The following is a 12,186-nucleotide window of genomic DNA, read 5'->3' on the forward strand; positions in this document are numbered from 1 at the left end:
CAAGGGAGACATGGGGCTGCGGCTTCTCGGGCCTGGGCCTAGCCCCGCTTGGGCTCCGCGGATCCTGGGACCCGGGCCCCCCTCCCCAGTCCTCCAACGCATATACAGGTCGACCCCCGGAGGTCCCCTCCGCAGCTTTGGGAGTCGCCTCCCCTCTCTACCCCACCCTGTCGCATCCTGCAGTGGCTCTAGAATCCTCCCCCTTTCGCCCTCCACAGCGACCTGTTTCTCCTTCCGTGAATAATAGTGATACATTTTATTAAGCACCAACCAGTCATTTTCCTTAGCTTATGTCGCTTAATCCTCAAACTTGCATGCGAGGTGAGTATACAACCCTAGGGGCTCACAGTCGAGGGGGACGGTCACCTACCTTAAAGTGGTATCACCGGTGCAGAGTGCATAGAGTGGGGTGACGAAGCCGCGGGAAAATGAGACAATATTGGAGCGTGCATCTACTCACAGCCTTGGGAAGGTGTTTGGTAACAGGACCCATTTAAAGCATTCGTTTATTCAAGAGATATCATTTGAGTAATTAACGTGTACACGTAACGCTGGAAGAGATGTACTTCGTGCTTTCATGGACTTTACAATCCAGTAGGGAGACAGACACATAAAGAGGCAGTCACAGTACAATGTAGTTAGTGCTGTGAGAAGTGAAGTAGAAACATACCCTACTAATTATAGCTAACATGATCAAGTCCTTTCTAGATACCAGGCAGGATGCTAATTACTTTCCATGCATTAATTCATTGAATCCTCCCAGCAACACTATAAGGTAGGATATATATATATATATATATACACCATATATATATATACACACACCATATATATATATATACACCATATATATATACACACCATATATATATATACACCATATATATATATACACCATATATATATATATACACCATATATATATATATACACCATATATATATATATATATATACACCATATATATATATATACACACACACAATTGGTCATATATATATATATACACACACACACACACAATTGGTCGTAACGTTATAAATAAGGAATTAGTCCCCGAGAGTAGAAATGATTTGCCCAAGGTCACGGAGCTCGTAAGTAATAGAGCTGGAAGTGAACCCAGGTCTGATTTTAAAACCAGTGCTTTTCCACTATATTATGGGTGAGAACTCACAAGAATGAGACGGCCTAGCAGAACTTGTGTGTTTAGGGAGCCAAGTACAGTTTGATGTGACCCTAGTGGTGGTGGTGGGAAGCAGCAGGTGCTGAGCCTGGAGAGGCAACTCGGGCTGAGATAGGACTTGGAAGCAGCTTCTACAAGGCCAGACCAAACAGTTTGGACTTGATCCAGTAAGGGAGGTGGTGGGAAGAGGTGGAAGGTTTTAAGGCAGAGGAGTGTCATGGCCGGGCTGGATAGTAGAACAGGCTGTATTAAAGGAGAGGAAGGCCAAGACTAGAAATGATGTACCAGCAATGATATACCAGGCACCATGTTAAGTATTTTGTTTGTTTGTTTTGTTGTTTTTGAGAGTCTCGCTCTGTCGTCCAGGCTGGAGTGCAGTGGCGCGATATTGGCCCACTGCAACCTCCACCTCCCGGGTTCAAGCGATTCTGCTGCCTCAGCCTCCCGAGTAGCTGCGACTACAGGCGCTCATCACCACACCCGGCTAATATTTTGTATTTTTAGTAGAGACGGGGTTTCACCGTGTTAGCCAGGATGGTTTCGATCTCCTGACCTCGTAATCTGCCTGCCTCGGCCTCCCAAAGTGCTGGGATTACAGGCGTGAGCCCCCGCGCCTGGCCATATGTTAAGTCTTCTACCTGCAATGCTTCATTTAATCTTAGATGCCTGTGAGAGTGGCAACTGTTATTTTCCTCAGAGGAAGAAATTATTAGCTATGTTCAGGGACTTTATTATATTAAAGTGACATTTACTCTGAGGTGGCAGAGGGGAGCTGCCATGTGGCCCCCACTCTTTTGTTCCCCCCGGTGAACCACCCCCCTGCCCCCACCCCATGTAGCTGGGTTAATCTTGAGTTGCTGTATTTCTTGTTGCAATTTTTATTAGGTTCAACAAACATCTGAAGTTCTACTTCATACAACTGATGTATCTGAAATACATTTGCCTTTACTCTTCACACAATTGAATGAACATACGAATAATTACATAAATAACTAAAATACAAGACAAGGTGTGATTAAATACTATGAAAGGGGGAAGATGTGGTTTAGGAAAAGATTTGAAGTTGTATCTAAATTCTAGGCCTACCTGCCGGTCACCTTGATTACTTGATTTTAGCATTTGCAGACACGGTTATTTGTAAGATGAGGTGATCCCAGCTATAAAATTCTCTGAAACTAAAAAGGGAATAGAGAAAGCACTTTTTGGGCATAATGTAAGACATGACTAAATGGCATATGAAGAATGGCATTTATGGGCGGAGATGAAGAGAAGACCCCTCCCTCTAAGTGAGGGTAGGGTCCGAGCAAAAGTAAGGAGATAGGAAAATGCAGAGAGTCAAAAAGGAGTTCAGTGTTTTGAGAGAACAGTAAATAGTCAGTCCCTTTTTGAAATGTTGCGGGTGAGAAGGGTGGAAAGATAGTTTGGGTCCAGAAGCCTTTCGGTACCCGTTAAGAAGTTTAGGCTTTATTCTGCTGTTAAGGCTGAATGAGAGTTTGGTTGCTAATATAACAGCAGAGTAAAATAAGAATTGTCATTTAGGGAGATCACGGTAGCAGCTGTGTGAAGAATGGATTGAAGAAAGAAAAAGAAAAGCAGGGAGACTGGTCTCAGTGGCTCTGAAAATTATTGAGAAAGATGTTAATGATCCCAGTGTAATTGGTGCTTACAGAGACTGTGCTTACAGAGAGCAAAGAACAAGTATATCTAGAATTGATCAGACTTAGCAATGGATTAGATATTGGAGGTAGGGAAGGTTGAAGAATCAAAGTCAGATTTGCAGCGTGGCAATAGTACTGGTGAAGCCAGAAAAAGAAGCCCGTTTGGAGAGCGAGTTAAATACATTTTGGGCCTCATTGGCTTAGGAGTTATGACACATCCCCATTGAAAAAGCAGTCAGAAGCTTTGGACTGGAAAGTCCTTGGACACATTTGATAATTTTGAGTAAAAACAAAAATAGCTAATATTTATGGTGTGCTTTCGATGTGATAGGCACTGTTCTTATTATTTTTATATATATTAACTCATTTAATCTTCATAACAGTTCTATTAAGTACTATTCTCTGTTTTACATAAATTTAGGAAAACTCAAGGCATGGTATAAATAAAGTACTATAAAAAGAGGTACAGACGTAGTTTAAGGAGACAAGGACAGGACTAGAAGGTTGATTGGCTCTAGATGGTGACTTTGTCTCAGTTTCCACACCTGCAGACTGTGTAGCCCTGCTGTGCAGTGAGGCTGTTGTGAGAATAAATGAGAAGGATGTTGAAATTCTGTGTTGTTTGAGACAAAGAGATCTGAATGAATTTGAGACGATATTCATGGTAAACAGCTGTGAAAGGATGTTGTTTCTGTTGGAATTCATCAGTCTCAGTGAAGAAGCAGGTGAGGGGATATGGTGACATCTCAGGCTCATCCACCTCAGTGATGGTGATATAATGGGAAGAAGCCTGGTTGGAGGTCACAATCACTGTGTTCTAGTTCTGGGGTTGCCACTGACTCACTGTGTTGTCTCTAGCACATCCCTCTTTTTCATTAATTATGAAACAGACTCAATGTCTTCCTTTATTTTCCTGTGACAGGGATGGTGTTTTATATGCTCAGCAACATGTGTATACCTTCATTTTGATAAGATTTCCACATTTGTAGGGAAATAAATAATGTGTCAGGCTTTTTGGGCCGTATAGTTTTGGGCCTTTGAATAATTGAATCAGCCAGTTAAAGCTCTTTTAAGGCATATGACAAGTAAATATAACTAACTTAATTATTAAAATATATTAAGCTTTTAGAAAAGTTTGAGTGTTAGTTTTTATTCTCCTAGCTGTTTATAGGTAATAAAACAAGCAAATGTGTGCCAGTTTACCTAAATAAATTCTTTTATTTTCAAAAACTTTAATACAAAAACTTTACAGATTTTAAACATAAATTTATTAGAGTCATCATGGCAGATTTCACTTATGTCATAACTTTATCTTTGATAATTATAACAGTTGCACTATTAATAGACATAGTCATAACTTTATTCTCCTTTCTGTAGTGTATAGATTAATTACTCTTGTCATCTTTCCTTGCCTTTTATTAATAACCTAGCTGCATAAAGTGCATAAAAAATAAAATTACAGCTGGGCGTGGTGGCCCACGCCTATAATCCCAGCACTTTGGGAGGCTGAGGTGGGAGGATCATCTGAGGTCGGGAGTTTGAGACCAGCCTGACCAACATGGAGGAACCCCGTCTCTACCAAAAATACAAAATTTGCCGGGTGTGGTGGTGCATGCCTGTAATCCCAGCTACTCAGGAAGGCTGAGGCAGGAGAATCACTTGAACCCGGGAGGTGGAGGTTGCGGTGAGCCGAGATTGCGCCACTGCCCTCCAGCCTGGACAAGAGCGAAACTTGGTCTCAAAAAAATAATAAAATAAAATTACAGACTGTTCTCACACAACAATTTTTAATTTTACAAATCAAATTCAGTAGTGTATTAAAGCATAATACACTGTGACAGACTAGATTTTATTCTAGAAATACATTGGATCAGTTTTACAAAATCTGTTAATGCTCTATGTTACATTTATAAATTAATGAAAACAAAGCCTAAAAATTTTAGTCTTTTCTGGTATAGAAAACAACAGTAAAGCAAAACTAATTAGAATTAGAAAGAAGCTTTCTTAACAAGGAATATCCAAACAACTATATTCCAGATACCAACAGCAAATATTATACCAAACTTGCTTTTAATTTTAGAAAAAGGGAAGGTTGTCTGCTGTCATTGCTCTTCATCTGTATTGTCCTGAAGGGGTTGGTTAAAGCAATAAAATAGGAAATGAGAATAAGAAGAAAAAAATAAAGTAGCAGAAGGGAAAGAGACAGTTTTTATTTGTAAATGGCAGTTTTTCTGTTAATCTTCTTGAGTTTTGTGTCAGAACTAACAAGAGTTCAGTAAGATGGCTGGAGAGAAAATACAGTATACAAGCAAGCAGTAAACAGTTTGAAAGTCTAATAGAAAAACTATCCTATTTAGATAGTATCAAAAGTGCTAAAATACTGAGGAATAAACAAGAAATGTTCAAGGTCCCTATAATGAAGGAAACTAGTTTTAACCAAAGGACAAGAATGACTTGACTATGAATAAATGGAGAGAAATACTGTGTTGTGGATGAGAAGGTGTGATTGATGTATTCATATCTGTTTTCTAATTATTGTATCCCCATTTTCTAGCAAAGAGTGGGTGCTCAACAGCTACTTGTGCTAGACACTATTTTGGGTGCTTGGTGTGTACCGTATTCAACATTATATTTAATTACCATAGCTTAATATAGGGAGAATTGATATCTTTACAGTAGTGGATCTCTGTTGAAAACAAAATCCCTTCCCTCTGGGAGCTTATGTTCTAGTCACACACAGACCACTCAGGGGCTCTTAAAATTATTGAGAAAGATGTTAATGACCCCAGTGTAATTGGTGCTTAATACAGAAACTGTGCTTACAGAGAGGAAAGAACAAGTATGTCTAGAATTGATCAGACTTAGCACATGAATGCTAAGACCAGACCACATGAGTGACCACTGATGATAGCTTATATAAGATGATTAGAGAGAGGCTCTCTGAGGATGTGAAGTTTGAGCAGGCACCCAGTATTATAAAAAGTGCCTATTGTTCCCTAATTTAACATATAACTAAATTTAATACTATTTGAATGCAAATTATTGGGGGAAGGTGTTCATCTGAAAGAATAGCCAAAAAAGTTTTGAAAAGGAAGAATGAGGAGGATGGTTCTCCCAGATAACAAAATGTTATCTTCAGTGACAGTAATTAAAACATTGTGGTATTGGTATAAGAAAAGGTAGTACAGAAAAGGGACCACAGGTCTCTTGCTTAAGCAGCTGTTTGTAGGCCCTGGACAGTTTGCAGTTCTCTCTGAGCTGGCTATATCTACACTGTGTATCTTCTCAAGAAAATATCACTAAAATACTATTGAGCGAAACTGGTGGGCATAGTTAAAGGGATGGCAACCTTGGATATGCTCTGATTTTTAAAAAATTTGTAGATTTTAGTACTTTATTATTAGTTATTACTAGATGGACTAGATGCTCTTTGTGATCTCTTCCAGCCTCATCTTCTGTGACTCCGTAGTCCTCTGGGAGTTTTATTTATCCTTTAATTTAATTTAATTTAATTTAATTTTTTTTTTTTTTGAGACAGAGTCTTGCTCTGTCACCCCGGCTGGAGTGCAGTAGCGTGATCTTGGCTCACTGCAACCTCTGCCTCCTGGGTTCAAGCAATTCTCATGCCTCAACCTCCCTAGTAGCTGGGATTACAGGTGTGCACCACCACGCCCAGATACATCTCTAGTATCTTTACTAGAGACAAGCTTTCACCATGTTGGCCAGGCTGTTCTTGAGCTCCTGGCCTCAAGTGATCTGCCTGCTTTGGCCTCCCAAAGTGCTGGGATTACCTGTATGAGCCACTGTGCCCAGCCTTATATATCTATTAATTTTATTCCAGCAGCAGAAACTCAGCAAAGCTCTCCAGAGTTGGTTCCTCTCCCTGCATCCCAGAAGACTTCATCCTTCTCTACACCCCTTTTCTCTCTACCATAAATAAAGATTCTATTAGGGGTGCCATTTCTTCTGCTCTAAAATGGGAATATTAATCTCTTCATGAGACTATTGTAAAAGTGAAGAAAATAATATATGTGAAAGAGCTTCGTGTTCTCTAAATCACCATAGATTTTAAAGAATCGCTGGGCGAGGTGGCTTATGCCTGTAATCCCAGCTACTTGGGAGGCTGAGGCAGCAGAATCGCTTGAGCCTGGGAGGCCGAAGTTGCAGTAAGCCGAGATCGCGCCACTGCACTCCAGCCTGGGGGATGGGAGTGAAACCCTGCCTCAAAAAAAAAAAAAAAAATTATTATTATGACAGTGTTTAATTTTCTTGGTAAAGTCAGAACAGTGCTACTTTTGTGTTCTCTATTCTGACCCGCATGAGGTAAAGCTGAGAAAGTGGTATTCTGGTTCACAGTCTGTGGCCTTTGTCCCATCTTTCCTTTCCTAGGTGAAAATTAGTTCTGCTGTGCTTAAAGCTGCGGCCCATCACTATGGAGCTCAATGTGATAAGCCCAACAAGGAGTTTATGCTCTGCCGCTGGGAAGAGAAAGATCCGAGGCGGTGTTTAGAGGAAGGCAAACTGGTCAACAAGTGTGCTTTGGACTTCTTTAGGTAAAAATCTTTGGTATCAGTGCCTACTTGGTTGAAGCATAAAGGTTTAAATGAATAAGTGAACAGCCAGCTAATAATCTGGATTTTATTAGGAAGTACATAGGCTTTGAAATCAGACCAAGGTAAAACATTCAAAGGATGATAATTATTTTTGGTTTTGTTTTTATTATCTGGCAAGTTCTTTTATCTCCATGAATCTCAGTTTCCAAATTGTAAAATAATACCTATCTAGGTTTGCTAAGCAAGTGACTGGTGACCATTTTTGCTACAGCAAGGGGAAAGCCTTTTTGCTGTGAAAAATTTGAAAAGGCACGTAAAACAACCTATCACAGTCCTTTTTAAGCAGGCATTCACTAGGTTTTGTCATTACTACAGAACACAGGTATGATGGAAAGAAAACTGTATTCGGAGTTAGGTTTTAGGTAGGTCATTGTGCTTGATACTTAAGTAAAAAAAAACTAAACTGTGTAATTGTAGGAAAATGTTTTAACAAGCATATTAGCACTCTATTTAAAAGGAGAGAGAGTGAACTCAAAGGAAATTGGCTCTTGTAACTCTGAAGTCCAGAAATAGGCCTGGCATCAGGCAGGGCTGGATTCAAGGGCTTAAATAATTTCACAACTACTTGATGTCTTTTTGCCTCTCCTCTTTTCACAATCTCTTAGTCCTGGTTTTCTCTGTTGACCTCATTTCAGAAAGACTCTCACCTTGCTGTACCAAAAATGGCCACCAGCCACTCGAGTTGCTGTTCTGTTGATACTTGCTTAGCAAACCTAGACAAAGTGTGCCCTTTATCCAGAAGTGAGCAGAAGCTCCTGAACTGAGTCTAATTGTCCTGGCTGGCAGACTTCGTATACGTATCATTGCATCACTTGTGCTTCAGGAGATAAAAAGCTCTAATTGGTCAGGCCTGAGATGGGGAGTGGACTTAGCTTCATCCAAACCACATTGCTGAGAGACAGGGAGGGGTTGTTCCCAAAGGAAAATTAGAAGGATGTTACAGAAGAATGGGGAATGACTGCTGGCTAGGCAGAAACCACCGATGTCCACTACAATGAAGTTAGAGAAAAAAAATAGATACCTTAGCACAGTAGCTGCTTTCCTCCTTTCTTGCATCTGCTGTCTCTGTCCCTATGCAAAGATATTTTTGTGGTTATAATCATAGTATGTATACATTGAGAAATTCATTTTTCACTTGATATTATTGGAAACATTCTTCGAAGTTGCTATATAGTCTTCATGATCATCTTTTTTTTTTTTTTTTTTTTTTTTTGAGATGGAGTCTCACTCTGTTGCCCAGGCTGGAGTGCAATGGTGTGATCTTGGCTCACTGCAACCTCTGCCTCCTGGCTTCAAGTGAGTCACATGTCTCAGCCTCCTGAATAGCTGGGTCTACAGGCCTGCGCCACTACGCCTGGCTAATTTTTTTGTATTTTTGGTAGAGATGGGGTTTCAGCATGTTGGCCAGGCTGGTCTTGAACTCCTGACCTCAAGTGATCAGCTCTCCTTGGCCTCCCAAAGTGCTGGGATTGCAGGTGTGAGCCACCGCACCTGGCCATGATCATCATTCTTAATGGTTATATATTATTCCATCAGTGGATAAACCAACCATAACGTACCTGACCAATTCCTGTTATTGAACATCATTGTTGATTTCAGTTTTTGATTATTTTGGATAAATCTGCAGTGATTACCTTTGCGTATAGATCATTTTCATCAGTTAATAATTCCTTGGCATAAATTTCCTAACAGTGAGTTTACTCTATAAAGGGCTTTGAACATCATTATGGCTCTTGAACTGTATCGCTTTTTTTTTTTTTTTTTGAGGTGGGGTGTCACTCTGTTGCCCAGGCTGGAGTGCAGTAGCACGATCTTGGCTTACTGCAAGCTCCGCCTCCCGGCTTCACACCATTCTCCTGCCTCAGCCTCCCGAGTAGCTGGGACTATAGGCACCCAGTACCACACCTAGCTAATTTTTTGTATTTTTAGTAGAGACAGGGTTTCACGATGGTCTCAATCTCCTGATCTTGTGATCCATCTGCCTTGGCCTCCCAAAGTGCTGGGATTACAAGCGTGAGCCACCGTGCCCAGCAAATGCTTTTGTTTTTTAAATGTTGGATCAATTTATGCTGTCCTCAGCGCTGGATTCTGGTATGCATAGTATTTAAATATTTGGGAGGTGCAAATATTTAATTTGCAGTATTTGGGAGGTGCAAATGTTTCAATTTGCATTGATTTGATTGCCAGCGAGATTGAGTGTGTGTGTGTGTTTATTTAAACAATTTTTCTTTTTTTTTTTTGAGACAGAGTCTCACTCTGTCACCCAGGCTGTAGTGCTGTGGCGTGATCTTTGTTTGCTGCAACCTCCGCCTCCTGGGTTCAAGCGATTCTCGTGCCTCAGCCACCTGAGTAGCTGGGATTACGGGTGTGTGCCACCTGCCTGGCTAATTTTTGTATTTTTAGTAGAGATGGGGTTTTGCCATGTTGGCCAGGCTGGTCTTGAACTCCTGGCCTCAAGTGATCCACCCACCTTGGCCTCCCAAGGTGCTGGGATTACAGGCATGAGCCACAGCATCCAGCCTAAACAATTTTTATTTTCTAAGAGAACTTTTGCAAAGCATTTTTTCCATGGCCCAGTGGTAGTACATTTTAAGGAATGTTTGGATTTCACAAATTCCCAAGGTGCCTAACTGCCTCCATAGAGGAATTTCTCACTGCTGAAGTTGCTGGTTTTAGGCATTAGTAGATAATTGTTAGGTATGGGTAACAGGGTCCAGAACAGGGATCCGTGCTACTAGAGTAGTGGCTTGCAGCCCGTCTGCTGCTGCTGCGTTTTGGAGGAATATAAAACTCCCATTGGAAATGGTTGCTTTCTACCAAAGTGATTCTTGAGTAGAAGTTATGTGGGTGCAGGTTATGCTTAGTATACCCAGAAGGGAAACCTAAGAAGCTGGTGACATTGGTGGACCTCTAGGAGAGCAACTGAGTGGCTTATTGGGCAGGGTGGAAAGCAGATTTTTCACTGTATACTTCCTTAAGCCATCTCTGAGATCCTTCCTTCCTGATCCATGTTAAACAAGATTCATGTGAGAGTGTAGCTAGATTTCTGGAGTATGACAGGTAAGCACTTAAATAATAAAATTATTATTTCATTGGGAGAAAGAGGTGTTCTGAATTTCACTGCCTCAAGTATGGCTTTTACATAAAATGATGGTATTTTATTCTTGCTTGAACATGCATACTAGCAGGGTTGAATGATAAGATAAGGAGGATTTTGCAAAAAACTGAAACTTATTCTTTTTATACACAGAAGTTAAATTTTCTCTAGCCATTTTTGATGGCCACAGAATGAATTATATGCTAGCCTGCTTCTTAACAGAGAATACCAAATATAATATAACTTTGTTCTTGATAGCAAGGATTAATATCTATTTTTGTTCAATGCGTAAATAAAATGAGGACCTTGAGCTTTTGAGGAGTGGAGTACAGTTTGTCTTTATACTGAATGATCCCAGGATCTTCTGCTTGTTAGTTTGTGTATTTGCTTTTTATAATTCTGTCTCTTCCTTTGCCGTTGTCTGTCACGTTTGACTTCTATCAGCATGTCCATGATTTAATTATGCCTCCTTCTCTTCTAAATTTGCTAAGCTGATACCCTTAGAGGAATTGGATCTGAAGAAAAGAATAAATAGGCCCCAAGTAAGGAGTTCCCCTCTGAGTAAAATAGGCGTGCATTAGGCTATGCTCTTTTCTTCTTACTATATAAAGAAATTAGGTTTTCTACCTCAGAAATCTTTTTTGTTTACTAACTTGTTCTCAAATTGAGGATCCTGAAGTTGTCTTGTAAGTGAGGTAAGAATATGTACTCACATACCTTTCAAAAAGCAAGGCTATGTATTTGAGATCTGTACCTATTTTTTTCTCACTTTTCTGTTTTTCATTGTTTTGCAAAGAGATGCCCCTAACCCAGCTTTCTTTTCCAGGCAGATAAAACGTCACTGTGCAGAGCCTTTTACAGAATATTGGACTTGCATTGATTGTACTGGCCAGCAGTTATTTCATCACTGACGCAAACAGCAGGCAAAGTTTGACGAGTGTGTGCTGGACAAACTGGGCTGGGTGTGGCCTGACCTGGGAGAACTGTCAAAGGTAAAAAGGCTTCTGCTGGAGGTCTCACTTTCTGACTCGGGTGGGATAAAGGCAGGAGGTGGTCAGCAAAGGGTCTCTGTAAATACAGATATGATGTAAGAACTTACCAGATTTACCAAGCATATTAATTAGGCAGTGATTATACACAATCCAGAAAGGAATTTTTAAAAATAGAAATATTTCTGGCTGGGCGTGGTGGCTCACGCCTGTAATCCCATCACTTTGGGAGGCTGAGGTGGGCAAATCATGAGGTCAGGAAATTGAGACCATCCTAGCTAACATGGTAAAACCCCGTCCCTACTAAAAATACAAAAAATTAGCCGGGTGTGGTGGTGGGCGCCTGTAGTCCCAGCTACTTGGGAGGCTGAGGCAGGAGAATGGTGTGAACCCGGGAGGTGGAGCTTGCAGTGAATGGAGATTGTGCCACTACCTCCACTCCAACCTGGGCAACAGAGCAAGACTCCGTCTCAAAAAAAAAAAAAAAAAATTTCTTTAGGCCTTCTAGCATGTGCAGATTTGTTTTTAGTTAATTAGCTAATTAAAGAACAGAAGGGAGTAGAGAAAGATAAAGTATTAGTGAAACACTGTCAGTTGAAAACATTGTGGAGGTTATTGTGGAATTCACTGGGGAAATAGGATCAGG

The 12,186-nt window shown here is 40.6% G+C and overlaps 1 pseudogene; it reads left to right on the forward strand.

Annotated features, from left to right (window-relative positions):
• LOC129532625 (NADH dehydrogenase [ubiquinone] 1 alpha subcomplex subunit 8-like) overlaps positions 1 to 12,186 on the forward strand; it is an 85,120-nt pseudogene that overhangs the window by 168 nt on the left and 72,766 nt on the right.

Source organism: Gorilla gorilla, chromosome 2 (assembly GCF_029281585.2).
Source record: "Gorilla gorilla gorilla isolate KB3781 chromosome 2, NHGRI_mGorGor1-v2.1_pri, whole genome shotgun sequence".
Classification (NCBI taxonomy): domain Eukaryota; kingdom Metazoa; phylum Chordata; class Mammalia; order Primates; family Hominidae; genus Gorilla; species Gorilla gorilla.